The following is a 15,681-nucleotide window of genomic DNA, read 5'->3' as shown; positions in this document are numbered from 1 at the left end:
AATTGATGACAAAGGATGCAAACTAATTTGACTCTAAATTAGACCAGCAATTGACACAAATAATTTCTTTACCTAAACCTTAGCCCGTTTACCTAGCTTAGCATGAATACTAGACGCTAAGGGAAACAGCTATAGCGTGATTTTCTTCACAGTTAAAAAATACACTGACCAACATCTCTAAAATTGTACCGTTTGCTTAGTCTGAGTAACAAAAACCAAAAGGTTTGAAGCGACATTTGGGGATTTTAGGCTGTTCTTCTGCAGCTGTTTCCCCCTTGCTTCCAGTATTTATGCTAAGCTAAGCCGACCGTCTGCTTTCTCTCGCTCCATATGCATCGCACCGATATGTGAGTGGTATCAATCTCGTCATCGAAATCTTGGCAAAGAATTCGATAAACATACCATCAAAATGTTGGACCGTTTCCTTTAATGTCAATGAAACGGATCCGGAAAATTCAGTCAGTGCGTGCTGGAGGATAACCCAAATGCACTGGGTGGAAAGCAGAGAACGCCAGTCTATCAATGGACACTATTGGCTTTACTTGCTTCACATTGCAATATAAGGGAGTGTTTACTTTCCACTTGTATCATAGTTTTTATTTCCCATAACTGATTACCAATAGCATCACAGTGTTGAGAGCCAGGGTTGCTTTAATTTAAATGTGAAAAATAGCATTGGGTCAGCAGCTCTCTAATATCTAATAAAGCGGTGTGGGTGCCCTGAGTGGTGGTGCCACTTTCGTAAACAATATGTGTGAAGTTCCCAGCTAACAAATATAATGAGAAGTACATTCTCCCTGGTGTCTGCACTGATTCAAACACAATTATTCAAGACCTCACAGATTCTTTGAATGTTCGAGGGAATTCTGACACCGGATTGTGTCTCACACTTTGAATTCGACACAGACGTTGGATCGTAGATCTTATGACCCATTTTGCTATGGTGTGAGCGGAGGGTGTGGATGAGACCATGGCAGCATGGAAAGCCCAACCTGTGTTTCCTTTCACAGAGGGAGGGGAGCCTTATAACCCCGTGTCTTGCTTCAATTTAGCAGAACTGACTGGTGCTTCAGAATTAATTGTACATAAAACAGTGTTCCACGCCACATTTTTTTTTTATGTTCGTGGCTCAACCTACAGTTATTTATCTAACTGTGATATTTATCGAAGTGCGTCGCCCGAGGGCAATGTACGTATCTCACAGAAACCTTTAGCTGCAGTAAATACCGACTGTCGGATGTTAACAGCCGCCTTTGTGTACGATTAAGGACTATTCTTTGGTCTAAAATTATAGGTGAAGCATTTGACATTCCAATTAAGCAAACTGTTTCATTGTGTTTGCTGTTAAGTGTTGAGATGCATTTCTTACTTCTGCTCGCATTCCTAGTCACAAAATAGCAGAAAAACATTGCATTAATTTGTATTATATGGACGTTATTATAATTTGCACCACTATTCATTTCCGCTCAGCACGGACAGGATGCAGCTGCATAGAAGAGCTTAGCTCACAGTATGTTTCCTTCTGTAAATAATTTAATTGAATATCAGGAGACAGTGAGTTTCCTTTGGCTTCAACAAGCTGAGGCAATAAACATATATCTTGTCTAAATAGCACAATGGTAGTTGGCAGCTTTCCGCCACTTCCTTTATGCGACTGATGCTGTATGTGGCTGTCTGCGGCAGGCAGACTCATTATTTTGTTGTTTTGCAATTACGAGTCAAATGAATGAAATGCTCAAACATGAATGCCACATCATTATTCTCATTTTCCAGCTTCTAACCATAACGTGCTTATATAAACACAATCAAAAGGACATTGAAGTCACTCGGAAAGTTGAAATATTCAAAGTAAAATTGAAGAAAAATTCCAGATGGAAGCTTATTTAATATTGAATTGAGCGAGCATGTGTTTTACTGCTTATTAATTAAAGAGGAACATGTTATTTCTTATTTTTAAAGTCACATGGAAAAAAAAAAAATGTAAACCTAGTTTAGGGTTTTTACACTGCAAATTCACATCAAATACTTGTTCTTGCTAAATTATAGTGATCTGTATTTTATCACTGCAACATTTAAAATCCTTAGACATTCTAGGTATAACACAGAGCAACCAAGTCTTTATTCATGTATAAAAACTAATCCACACAGGGTCAAAATTGAAAATGTCCGAGTCTCAATAAATTTGGACAAACGATGGCACTTTGGAGATGTTTTATGTTTTTGCTTCCACCCATAAAGACTGCACTCGACTGACAGACCGCTGAGGGTTTCAGGCAGTATGGTCAGTGCCAGAAACAGTTTGCCCCACACACATTTCATGTGCGCTACCAGTGTGACCACACGCATTTAGCGTGAATCATGGTGTCAAGGCTTTGACCCTTGAAAAAGAAACACTAACGCTCAAAAAAAAAAAAAAAATATATATATATATATATATATACTGTATATATATATATATCGCCTCGACTCGCTCCTGTCCTGAAATCTCAATTTCACTCTGGCTTCTCCGTTGCCTTGACAAGGTCAGGCTGGCAGCAGGAATTCGTCTCGCCCCCTAATCTGGAGATTACATTCTCGGCGGCCGGGCAAGGCCCTCCCCTCCCTCCTTCCCCTTTCTTTTCTGCCTCTCTCCCTGAAACCCTGCCAGCCTGGCTCTCTACTGCGAGGTAACGAGCCAAGACCCGCTTACAGTGTAGAGATAATGTCCACGGATTAAGACACAGAACCCCTCGAGTGGTGCCTCTTTCATTTCAGTATCCGGCCTGTGAAGCATCATAAATACATCCAGCCAGTGAGGGACTCCATTCTGTGGATCTCCGAGGAAGTCCAACCCTGTCCTCTTCTGGAAGCGTATGGCAGCAGATGATCTTAATCCCCCAAACTAATGGCGAAAGCATTAGACAAATATAAAACGTTTTCTCTGCAAAAATCATGGGATCTCTAGGAATGCTCTTGTCACTCTCGGGGTGAGTCACACATTTCAAATGGTTGAGTAAGAACATTAAAGTTCCTTCATGATCCCCTTGGGTGGTGGGGTTGTTCAAAGTGCTAAAGCTTGTTTTTAAGGCCTTTAAGGGTTCAACTCGCCTTAAAGATGCCAGAACTGCTACAGGCTCCATCCTCCGTGTGACAGCATTCCATCTACCTCAGGCCTACGTTGTTTGCTTATCATTAAGATAGTTGCAGGGTGCATTTATCTTGGCACCTGTTCATTTAAAGACTTGCTTGCACGGAGATTATCAAAGTGTTCTCAACCTGCCAGAGGATTTTGCTTTACAAATTTGTCCTCATCCATGAAATCCTGAGCAGCTGCATTAAACAGCAAAGCGTAATAGAGGGAGGTTTTATAGGGCAAGGCATCAACAGTACGTGTCTTGCAAGTATCCGCAGTTGTGCCTGTTGCAATAATGTGGCATTGATATTGGGGTCATGTGTGGTTTAAAATTGAACAAGTGGGAATTTTAAAAATCACAGCCCGTTGTCATTCCCATGGCGTCAAATACTGATGCTTTGATCACGCCCCTCGGCGTCTGATACCGACAACAAGTAACTACAGTGTAAAGAGTTCAGAGAACATGCTTGAGAGTGTGATGTCTTTGTATTAAGACCAACAAAAGTGTGAAGGAGGGGAGGTAAATAGACTAAACAAACATGAGACTTTCAACCAGGAGTCCGGTGTTCGTGTCCCAAAGTGTTGAGAGACGTTTAAAGGCAGGATCGGTTAATCTTGAGAAACTAGCAAACAGCACTAGCTCCAAAAGCTGCTAAATAAGAGAGTCGCCAAGTCGTCAACACCGACAGCCAGTCCCCTTCAGGCCTCCATCCAAAGCCACTCCCCCAAAATTATAATTATGAACATAAACAACCAACATGGCTATTGTTGGTGCTGACAGATGTGAAGCTAGCAGCTTGTGGAAGACCCAGGGGACGAGCAATGAGGCAGAATATGGGCAAGCAGGTCGGTAGCCCGTCAAATCAGGGCAGTCAGGTTGTTTTCTTTCTTTTTGTCAGAGTATTTGATTCATTGAAGTTTTTGAAGATTATTCCCAACCCTGCCTTTTAAGTTTCCGTGTTTTCCGTGCTGATGTTACGTTATTGGTGTTACGTAGTTTCCCTACTCATTTGAAACCCTACCATTATGTTTCTCCTAAACCTAACTGAGTGGTGTTTTTGTTTGAATGTACAACCACGAGGAGTGACACTAAGCTGACAAAGTGTCGGTTTTTGACGAATTGGAATTGGAACGGGATAAAAAAGCTCGGTGAAGGACCAGGGACCGAGAAGCGTAAATTGGCAAGGGAGCAACACACTACACTCATGAGAAATGATGTGGTGACTTAGAAAGGATCCCTCCTAACAAGGTTCCAGGATTTCCCTCCCTGCATTACAAAAGCTAGTGCATTCTCATACTGATCCTTTAAAAGCATAAGCATTCATATTTATATTCACTGAGCAGTCGACGGAGGCAGACGCAGGAAGGTTCAGAAGAATCCACGAGACATGAAAGTAAGTGTTTGTGTGGGCCCACCTCATGCTCCTCAGATGAAGAAGTACAATGCAAATATTGGACACAAACTCAGTGAGTCAGTGAAGTTACCGCGTCATGTATGAGCTCTTACTTCATCTTTGATAAAGTAGACTTTTTGGCAGTTGGGGACACTTGTGCTGAGCTGTTAAAAAACATTTAAAATGCCCATTAATGCATATTTAGAGGAGAAAACAAATTCTACTGATCATTAAATAAATAACTTAACCTCGGTATCCCAGCAACTCACAACAGAAGTGTTAGGTGTGTTAATGAATATTATAATGACACGCTCTGTATAACTTGCTGACTATGCGAAACAGAGCGGCTGTAAGTTCCAAAGCAAATTTATAGAACATTCAAAACTGTAGCCTAAAAAATGCTGAATATGCAATGAGTTTGATCCTCAAGCCTCCTGTAATATTCCCACATGCATAATTAACAATATTTCTCATCATGACATGTGTTTTTGCACAATGGATTAGAAATCATCAAGCTGCTCTGTTTTCTTAAAATCAGCAGACATGTGTTTTTATGGCTGCTCTTTGACAGATCTGTGAGGGTTTCCATGCTGTGAGTATTTTACTGGAGAAGGATGCATTATTAAATGTGAGGAGCTGATTCCCGAAAGAGGCACCGTATCCTCAGCGAACCTTGAGCAAAACCCTGTCCACTGTAAAGTCTGTCTTAAGTTTGAGCTATGACATTTGTTTAATCTTGTTCAAAAGGTTTGTTTTCTTCAGGGATACCATGTTTTTCAAGATAATTAAGTTTGGTTAAACTTAATTATTCCTATGTCTTTTCTTGGCCTAGTTTGTTTTTGGGAAAAGAAGTCAATTGAAGTCGTGAAGCTGATGTTAGTGTTGAGGTGGTCCCCAATAGTGACAAGAGCCTTGCTACTAGGAAGTGAAAACATACAAGAACGCAAGTTGAACATGAAGAGTGAGGACGGTTCATCAGGGTGTGAAGTTAGGTAAACAGCTAACTGAACTAAACCAATGGTATCAACAATACAGAGGTTTCCCACGACTAAGAATTTACATAGTCGAATCTGATCGGTCAAGTCTGGCCTATAGTCGACTGATCGTTGAATCATGTCTATTTTTTTTATTGCTCATTGATCACCCTCTGTTTAAGCTTTTTGCATCTAAAGAAAAATATTAAAAACAACATTATTGGCTGAGATACACATTGCAATTGCTTAGTTGTTGTTTCAGAATAATATGTTGTGTGTGTGTGGTGCTGTCCGTGGTACTGAAACAGAGCTGACATCCATCGACAAGAAGACAGTTTCTCATCCTGCTTCCATTTCGTGGTTGTAATTTAAACATATTCCCTGTTAAAGCCCTAATTACATTTTCCATATTGTACTAATTCACAGCCAGAAGGGAAATATCAGGGAAGCGAAGGGACAGTCAGCGGGAGATGCTGGAAACAGCTGTTAGGACTATTTGCAGCTAACAGGTGTTTCTACGCACCTCCCCCAGCCGATTTTAGAGAATTGTTCATAAATTCAAAATAGCTCTGTGATAGTTTTTTTACGTGAGTGCTCTGATTATTACATGTTGGCCTATTCTTTGATTTTGAAATATCCATGTTATCTATAAATGATCCTTTGTTTGCAGTCACTGCGACGATACGACTGAGATTGGCAGTCGACTCAGGCTTCTCGGATTGAATCGTCATATATTCAACTAGAAGTTAACCTCACAACAACGGTGGGAAGTTCGAAAGAGCAACCGATGAATCATGTTTCTGCGTCCTGTTGTGGTTTTTTTTAACATTTTAGATTCCATGAAATGGGCACTTCCTGAAAAAAGAGTGCATCTTCAATGGCGATCTCATGACTTATTTTCTAAGTCTGTTTCCATTGCAGTTTGTTGCATTTTGTTTTTATCGATTATTTAATGTTTCAAGGGGAAATGTATCAAATTAGGAATACAATCTGGTGTAGTACAGTGAGGACTCTGCCCTGTTCTGCCACCTATTGCAGATACTTTTTTAATCCTCCAGATACAAAGAAAGTATGCAGGCGAGTATGTGAAGACGTCTGCTGAGGTTGTAACGGCCTGTCTATACATGTCAATCCGCTTTATTTCGAGCCTAATGCAGAGTGACCCACTGCGTCTATAATGATGGTGAAACCTTGCGATAAATATTAAAGAGGCTTAAGGATGAATAAAAAAAAAACGCACATTAAATCAATAAATAACACATGTAATGAGAACATTATGTAATTGCAGGGTCTTTACACGTATCTGCGATCAAGGATGAGCCTCCATTATAACAGAAGAGGACCACATGCCTGGCTGAGATCTGATCCTTAATAAAAGGCCTGTATGATCCCGATACATTGAACTAACACTAGAAGACACCCACTTAGTGTTCTGTGCTCAGATTACATCTTAGATGAATCGCCATCTTTGTTTAGCAATCTGCAGTGCTGGTGCAGCCTGTGATGCTTTCTCTTCATTAGGCTGTCCGCAGACCGGTGAGTGGACAACAAAACACCGAGCCCCAGTGGACCAATGTCCCGAATGAACAGCTGGGAAGGAAAAAGGATGGAAAGATAAATCCTTTTACACATGAGTTAATTAACAATAAATCATCCATCTGGTCACACCCCAACCTTTAGTATAAACCTGGACATTAACATGAAAGGACCACAGCAAGGCCACTTCATCCCAGAATTAACACGAGCCGATGTTTATCGGTTCGACATCCCTTTGCCTAATGAAGTTTCCCATAAAAGTGTCATTAAGCTGTGAAAGGGTGTTGGGGGAGGGGAGATTCGAGGATGAAAATGAAAACTGTGCCGCTTAATGTACATCATTATCTGGGCCTCATCTCAGGGTGCATTATCAAAATACACTGAATCATCATAACTGGTAACGACCAGACCCCCTTAATTTTTTATTTCAATTACTCATAGCGTGTCAATTAAAACTGCAGACAAATGCACGAAAAGTGCGTAAGTGCCTCTTAAAAGCATTCGGCGCTGGGTTGGACGTACACACACACACACACACTCTGCTAAATAGAGAAATTAATTTCCACACTAAGTCAGAGCGCATTAGAGAGGCATTAAAGTGTGGTTATGATATCATCACATGCATATTATTTTCTAAAATATTCCAGCGCGGCGTTGAGCAAACGCGCCGCCTCTCAGCACCGCTTGTCCTCTGAAGCTCGGTCGACCTCCTGCTCCTAGCTGAGCCAAATCAATTAGATTGCAGTTTGTCATCTTTTCATGGTCGTGAACATCGAGCAAATCCAAGAACAAAAAGATCAATATTGCAAATGAAATCAAGCGCTTGATGTTCTCCAGCGGAGATGCACTCATGTCTACACAGTGTTTGGCAACAACGGCGAGGCGCTGGCAAAGACTCCCTGGATCAGCTCTAAATACAAATACATCCTCTGTTGTTTTATTACCAGAGATTATCTGACAGTTTTGTATTTGAGATCAATAGGCGATGCGGCTGAGCGCATGATCACACGGTAGATGCAGACGCCTGAATCTGTCCCGTCTTTCCAACTTTCTTCCATTACAGGTTGCTCATTGTGTTTCCTAACGAAACATGAATGTGGATCTATGTTAGCTTCTCAAAGAGGCGGAAACACTTCCGCTCAATATCAGTCTAACCATCGGGAGTTTGGGGTTCAGTGTCTTGCACGAAAGGCGCTTTGACGTGTGGAAAAGAGGAGCTGGGGATCGAGCCGACAACCCTTCAACCAGTGGACATTCAGTGTATTGTTAGCTTGTTAGTGAGAAAGCTTGTTTCGAAAAAGGTAAATTCCTAAAGGAGATTGATAAAATACTGCTACATCGCTTCCAGTCATTTATCTTTCAGCCTCCATTGAGGCAGCAGAAATAGCTTCTGTCTGTTAGCATTAGCACACACGCTGGATTCTTCACATACGCATGACAAGAGTATTGCATTGTGCGAAAAATGTTGACTCATCGTACGCTCTTTCAGAAAGCCAAAAGATGTTTGAATTCATTTTCACCTGGTGAAAAAACACTGAGATTGATATTTTACGAAGCCCAGCTAGCGGGCAGTAATGAGTTGGTAATTAGATGTAACGAGTTGAATGAGGCAGTTGAGCTTTGCTGTGCTGTATAACATGCTGTTATTTCTTTCTCCATCTTCGACTGTGTTAAAAGAAAACATTCAAATGTTAAAGATTGTGGCTCAAACGCACAATGAGAATGATCAGTGTTTCTATTTCAATGAAATTGAGAGTCTGAGGCTGCGATTAAGTGTTGCTTTGAGCAGAATGTTAATGCGAGTATGACGAAATGATTGCGATGACTCTGCTAACACGCTGATATCTCAGTCTGGACCAAAGTGATGAACCAAACAACCCAACAGCAGACATTGTCATCCCTAGAAGCTAAGCTGCTAGCATGGCTAAAACACCCGAGTAGAACACATATGAATGGTAATGATCCAACACTTGAAATTTACACTTTGTTTTAAATAATAATTTCAGAATTCAGAATTTTCTTAAGAGATCCTCTAAAAGCAAGAAAGAAGCCAAATCAGCAGCACTTTAGTCAAGATGAGGTAAAAATGGATAAATGATAAAAAAGTTTGCGTTTTTTTAAATGTATACATTTTGATTGTGAAATTACACTCCGTTTTCTCTCTTGTTTAAATAATAAATAAACCTTTCCTTTTATCACTGTGATGTTAATAAATTGCAGATGATTTTAGTATTCAGGAGGTTTTCAAATGACTGTCAGAAGTCGCAGACAAGCTCACAATAACATAGTCCAACAGCCGCTCGTGTCATTGGGACTGTTTACTTTACTTCGCCTGCTCACATCCTCAGCGCACCTTACAACATTAACTCAAGAGTCCCATTAAAGATAAGGGCATCCTTTCTGTAATGGCTTGTGAAGAATGCATAATTACTCCGAACAAAATACTACTTATGTATTTGACTTTGACGCGTTCGTGTGCAGAAAGTAGCTGCTTGGGAAACACTTCAATGTAAGAAATGTAAAAGAAGACATGAGATCGAACAGAACATGTCTTGATTAAACAGGAGTCAGACATTTTTGGAGCGTAGAGGATCCCGGTCTTCCTGCTCAGGGAGCCCATGACGAGCTTTACAGTTATGAGGGAGGTCCTAATGAGTCTCAGAGGGCTGTGAGGAGGGAAGAGTGACTCCATACCGCCTTAACAGAGCTGCACGGATGAAATGTGTCCTATGAGGGGAAAAAACGTGGTCACCTGAATTTTTCAATGCCGCTAAGGCTCCAAAACTTCTGTGCTCCTTATTTGTGGTTGCTTGTCATTTATTTATCTTTTTTTTTGTGGTCTGGGGAACCGAATCTTATTCCGCTGTTGCACTTAAGTTTCAAGCATTGGCTGAAAATGTAAAATGTCATAACTGGCATGTGGAAGATGTCATGATCTAAGCTCTCAGATGCACAGCGGGACAAATCTCAGGCGCTCAGTTTATAGACGCTCGCTGAAAGAAAAATGTTTTGACCGTGAACTCGACTCCGCAGGGGAGGGAAAACCAACAGCTCTATTTTGTGTTTGTTGAATAGACTCCATTTCTTCTTCCTGTTGCCCTGTGACAGGTTGTCCCAACTGAGACTGCAACAAGACTCTGAGCAGAGGAGGAGAAGATCATTACGTCTTTAAGAGCATCTGTCTATCATGATGTATTTTCTTTTGCTGTTAATTAATAAATAAGACATTATTTATTTGTACTTAGCTTCATTGTTGAAGCTTGACACATAAAAGGACAAAACATTTTTCTTTTCTCCTGTTGGAAATGACCCACAGTGTCACCCTCACAGGAATCACCGGATTTATAGGCAACATATATGCAGGAACTCTCTAATGAGTTTGGGAACTAATTAAATAGTTAATGTGATATTTTCCACATTTCTTTTGCCGAACCTCCATTACATGACTGTCAAAAGTTTAATTACAAAAGGAGATTAAAATGATTTCACACTGATCAAATATTAATACAGCGAGTCCGATCATTTCTCTTGGCGCTCATAGTTCTTCATAATAAGTTGTATGGGATACGTTTTCTGGCTATGTCATTTGTCTGGAGAAGACTTGACCTCAATAAAAGAGCAGCCGTAAATTACTCAAGATGAAGCTTTTGTCTGAAGTTTTTCAATCTTCTAAGTACAGTTGCTTGTGTGTATGATCACCTCTCAACCGATGGCATTCTGGGGTCTTTTTTTCCTTACAGGACGGAGAGAATTACATTCCTTCATATACAGTATGTACTCCTCGCAGCCTCGGACAAGGTTTGGACAACACAGTGAAAGGTACTTCAGCGCCTACTCAGTGTCCCATGGCGGCATATAGAGTTACAGTAAGAGATATCCTTGAATGGACAAGAGATTGATACCCACTGAACTCCTGTTTCCAAGCACACACACTGAAAGCATTCTTCACTTTTACTTTTCTGTGCAGCTTTCACTTGGAAATTGACACACCGGTGCTAAATTTAGCAGAAAGAGTCGGAGTGGTGGACTATCACCAGGACAGGAAACCACAGAGATTTCATCCAAAGTGTGTGTGGGGGGGGGGGGGGGCATGGTTTTCATCTGAGGTAGCTAATTAGGAAAGATTTACCCATGAATGGTTAATTCTAGAGTGGAACCACTATGTAGTTCAGTAGCTGAATTATTCTTTCTCTTGGTATTACCATGATCTGACTACACTATAATTGTTACAATGTGTTCGTCTGGTTGTTGCGCAGCTAGCTAGCTAACTTTGGCAGCTAATGGTAAAAAAAGACCACTGCCATGTTACTGATTATCTTTCCAATGATCAGACTACAAACAATGACAGATCCATTCAGATATTTATGTTCTGTCTTTACCTATGAATCATTTTATACACCACATATTGAGCTCTTTTTTTCAGCATGCTTTTGTAAGGATTTTATTTTGTATATTAAGTAAGCACTTTCTACTTTTCCTAGCACAAACTTAACTTACAGTAAAGGAATAGTTTGAGAGAAAGGCAGAAAGGAACAACTGTGAAAAGTCACTACGCCCGGCCAAGAAATAGTTCCATTACCTTACTCCCTATAAAACCACACATTTTAATTTTTACAATTCAGTTTTTTTTTACATATTAGATATAAAGTGTTAATTGGTGTGATTATGAAGTGCTGGTACACGAAAACTGCTAGCAGTATTTATGCTATGCTAAGCTAATCGTCAGCTGGCTTTAGTTTCATATTTAGCAGACATGGACAGATGGACATGAGAGTGGTATCGTATCTAACTCTCAGCAAGAAAGACAGTTCAGGCTGGCAATATTTTGAGGTAATTCCAGAGACTGCAGTACGTGTATCAATCCACCAATGAAAATAGTCCCCCGCAAATGGACTTCAGAAACCTTCTTATCCTGTTCTAAAAATGAAACTGTATTTGTGACCCATTTTTTTTTTTAAAGATTTACATCTTCAATAGGAACAAATGGGTTTAGTGCCACATACAAGGTAGAGAAGCCGCAACGTTTTGAGAGACACGCTAACGGTTTGATGGTCTAAATATGAGATATTTTGACAGCTAGAAAAATGTAAGATTTCTCTTCCAGCAGAACACACACACATCACACCTTCTAGTTAGTGTCCTGCAAGGCAGCATGTGTATAATGCATCGCTTAACATTAAATATTTGTATGGTTTCTCTATCTGCTGTTGTTAGTGGTTAGGTCAGCTGCTGATTATATGATGAGGCATGAATTATAAAATGTAGGGAAGCTTTTAGTGTACAGTGTTGGTACACAGCGAGTCTGGAGAGGCAGATCATGACAGAAAGAGAGATGTTGATAGAGGGGTGGGAAGTGGAGGGGTGGTTAGCAGTAGGCAGCTGGGGCTGGCTGTGCTGAACGGGCAGCAGCCAGGCTGATGGATTACACCGGCTCTCTCCTGGGTAAACGGACACCGCCACCCCTCCCCTTTTAACAATGTCTCAGCCTGTATCGTCATTGAAATGTCTCCAAAGATGGAGGTGAACATGCAGCTGAGGCACTTAATCTGAGAGGCTACATTTCTACCACAAGCATTGGATTCGAGAGACCCCTGCAAAAGATCTTTTCTAAACAAATCTGATATCAATTTCGCAGAAGTGACTTGTGTACCAATACCAATATCATCTGCGAGCCAGGAGCAGTGCTGAAAAGCAAGACAATCCGGCCGCTCATCGATTCAGTCAAGACTAATTGCCGGGAAAGGAGCCCATATTGTTTTCATACATATTTCCTCTCTCATTGTCATTTGCAGTGGAGCTACGAGTGGAGCGACTCCTCTGCCGTGGCTTGGCGTGTGGTTTTACAGGTTATGACACCGGGGATCATCATCGCTTCTCTGAGGATGAATGAAGCATTTTAGGGCCCGCTGACGGCAACACAAGCCACTTCATCGAGGTCTTTGCTAAAAGGTCACACTGCTTAAGAGTGTACTCTGACTAAATAAATAATGAGAGAGGGGAACGTGCCAGAGCAAAGCAGCGCAAATTAAACACACACATGCTCTTTCACATTCCCTCTCATAGTGTCTATGTCGAGGGGCTGTCCTCGTGTTTCACGGCTACAAACTGAGTCCTCAGTAAGCCCTTGACATTTTCTAAACTACTTCATCATTGGAGTAAGGAAATCCCACAGCCATGCCCCCTGTGCTGGATGGCGGAGACACAAATTAGAGTGAAAGTCACAGGAGCTGTAATCTCTTTTGTTTTACAGTTAAAGACTTACACATTTTGGAAAATAACTGAAACGAGATATCAAAATACAAAATACAAAATAAAGTATCTAATTGTTAATTCCTTCGAAGTGTGTCTCGAGGCAAAAGCTGTAAAATTACAGATGAAGCAATTATGGCTGTAAATAATTGCGACATCATTGGCATAACATGTAGGTCATTTTTATAGACCGTTTTTATGAAAAATACTCTTAATGGCTGGCAAGTGTCCATTAACACTGTACTGGGACATCTCAATAAAAGTCATTAAAATTATGTCTAAACCAAATATATTTAAAAACTTAAGTTGTTGCTGCTTTATTTGTCTTTCTCTGCATACCAAGTAGGGTTGCAGTTAATCACAATGAGTGGTGGGTTATTTTTAATTAATGGATGCTAAATGACTTTTTTGGTCTCCACCAACTCATGAGTAAAATATGAGTCTCTAAATGCTCCACTATGTTCATCTGTCTGCTGAAACTAAACACTGAGACTTCACTTTAAAACTCACTAAAGTTGAGGAAAGCTGCAGATTCATGTGATAATTCCTCTTTAGGTTTATCAATGATCCCTTTCTAGGAATCTATGCCGATATCAGTATCGGAAACGCCACTGATACTGCCTAAAATGCTAGATCCAGTATCTGCGAGTATACGCGTGTCTATGCACTGATCCGATATCACATTATCATAACAACGAGTGTCACTAGCTGCCTGAAACGCACATCCTGCCAGAACGGTACTACACACCTGGGGTTGAAGACTCCCTGATAATGCTACATTGTGAACAACAAATATCTGTTGAAATTGGCAGAATGAAAGCTAGTTAAGGTTAGCTGTAAGCAGCCAATGGGCTAAATAACAGAGCTAACGTTAACCGAGGTTGCATTGAGTTACATTATGATGCATTCATGCTCTATTCAGTAAAAATGATTAATGTGCGACGGTAAATTATTACTTCATCCTGATGTGTTCAAATGTAATCTTGTAAAATGATGTTATTGGAAAGAGAAACTTGAATTTCAAAGCAAACTGTGTACAATACTGTGCCGTAGTGACCCAAACGGATGGCATTATTGATTGATTAATCGGCAGTCCTTCTTGAAAACAACCCTTGCTTCTTTGATAGAACAGTCTCCAGTAGGTCACGATATCAGATTAACCTTTTGTATGCGGCGAAGCTTGTAAAAGCAGGTGGGGAGACACGAACAGAACCTCCGTATATTCTGCCCCTATTCTAAGTATTTAATCAATTGTGAGTGCTTAGCCTCGCTTCTGGCTCTTGCTGTAGGAACGATCGTGTCGGCCTGCTGAATCCGTGTTCGCTGAGTCACCCGGCGTGCGCTGCCAAGCACTCACTATGGTCCCCAGGAAGCACATCAAACCTGGGATTTTATGAAAGAGGATACTGCAGAGGAGCGCAGTGGGGAGTCGGCTTGGTGGCCAGATTAAGGGGAAGAGAATGAGGAAAGGCAATAAAAAGAATATGCACCTTTGTGAGCCTCATTGTGCTTGGTCAAAGCCCGAAGCGGAGGCAGCGCTTGTCCTGCGGCCACATATACCTCTATGGTCTGGTAGCCTGACGCCACAAGTTGCTTGCGGGCCTGAACTTGCAAGGAAATCTGCAATTAATCATCCTACAAAGGGCTTAACAAGGAGAGTTGTTCACCATCTTTATTAAAGATATTGAATTACTGAGCGTTTTTCTTTTCATTTGTGCAGTGGATTTGTCTTCCCTTATCCTACCCCATAGCAGGCGATATGTGTGATCAAGTAGCAAGCAGACTGATGGAAAATAATGACTCAGTGTTACTGGACTGGCCTGTGGGCAGAGATTAAGGAAATGAAAAAAGAGTTCACGGAGTTATTCATGCCGCATCTCCCAGTCTCATTATCGACCACACACCAGAGGGGATGACACGTTGACTCTCAGCACCTGCTTCCTCACAGCCGCACCAACTTTACCATGACTCCGAACAATATCACCACGGAGGGAATTAGAGCTGTAAGTGAAGGAGGCAGGAGAGCAGTGGCGGGAGAGGAAAGCTATAATGGCAGCACTCGGTAGAATTATTTCGCTCTGTTGACTGACAGCTTGAATGTTGAGTGGAAAAACCCGCAGTGGATGGGAGTGTATGTGGCCTTTGTGCCGTGCAAAGTTAATTTTGGGTTTGTTTTCACATTGTTCAAAACTAAGCAAGAAACGACAGTGGCTGGAGATGCATTATGGGAAACACAATTATCACATTTTCGCATGAGCTCTCTGAGAGAAGGAACAGTGAATTATTAGCAAAAAGCAGTGGAGTGCGCTTTTCTCTGTTAAATACACACCGCACAAAAGAGTGACACAATGACACGCATGGCTCTTGACAGCACACATTATTTTCTTTTCACCGTTTTCCTTCAGTCATTTTTTTG

At 41.1% G+C, this 15,681-nt stretch overlaps 1 protein-coding gene across 4 annotated transcripts in view; it reads right to left on the bottom strand.

Annotated features, from left to right (window-relative positions):
- Positions 1-15,681, bottom strand: part of khdrbs3 (KH domain containing, RNA binding, signal transduction associated 3) — an 88,849-nt gene that overhangs the window by 52,851 nt on the left and 20,317 nt on the right. The window lies entirely within an intron of this gene.

This window comes from Anarrhichthys ocellatus, unplaced genomic scaffold, assembly GCF_004355925.1.
Source record: "Anarrhichthys ocellatus isolate YVR2014 unplaced genomic scaffold, GSC_Weel_1.0 scaffold14, whole genome shotgun sequence".
NCBI lineage: Eukaryota > Metazoa > Chordata > Actinopteri > Perciformes > Anarhichadidae > Anarrhichthys > Anarrhichthys ocellatus.
Note: the sequence above shows the minus strand (reverse complement) of the source record. Positions and strands in the feature narration are given on the sequence as shown.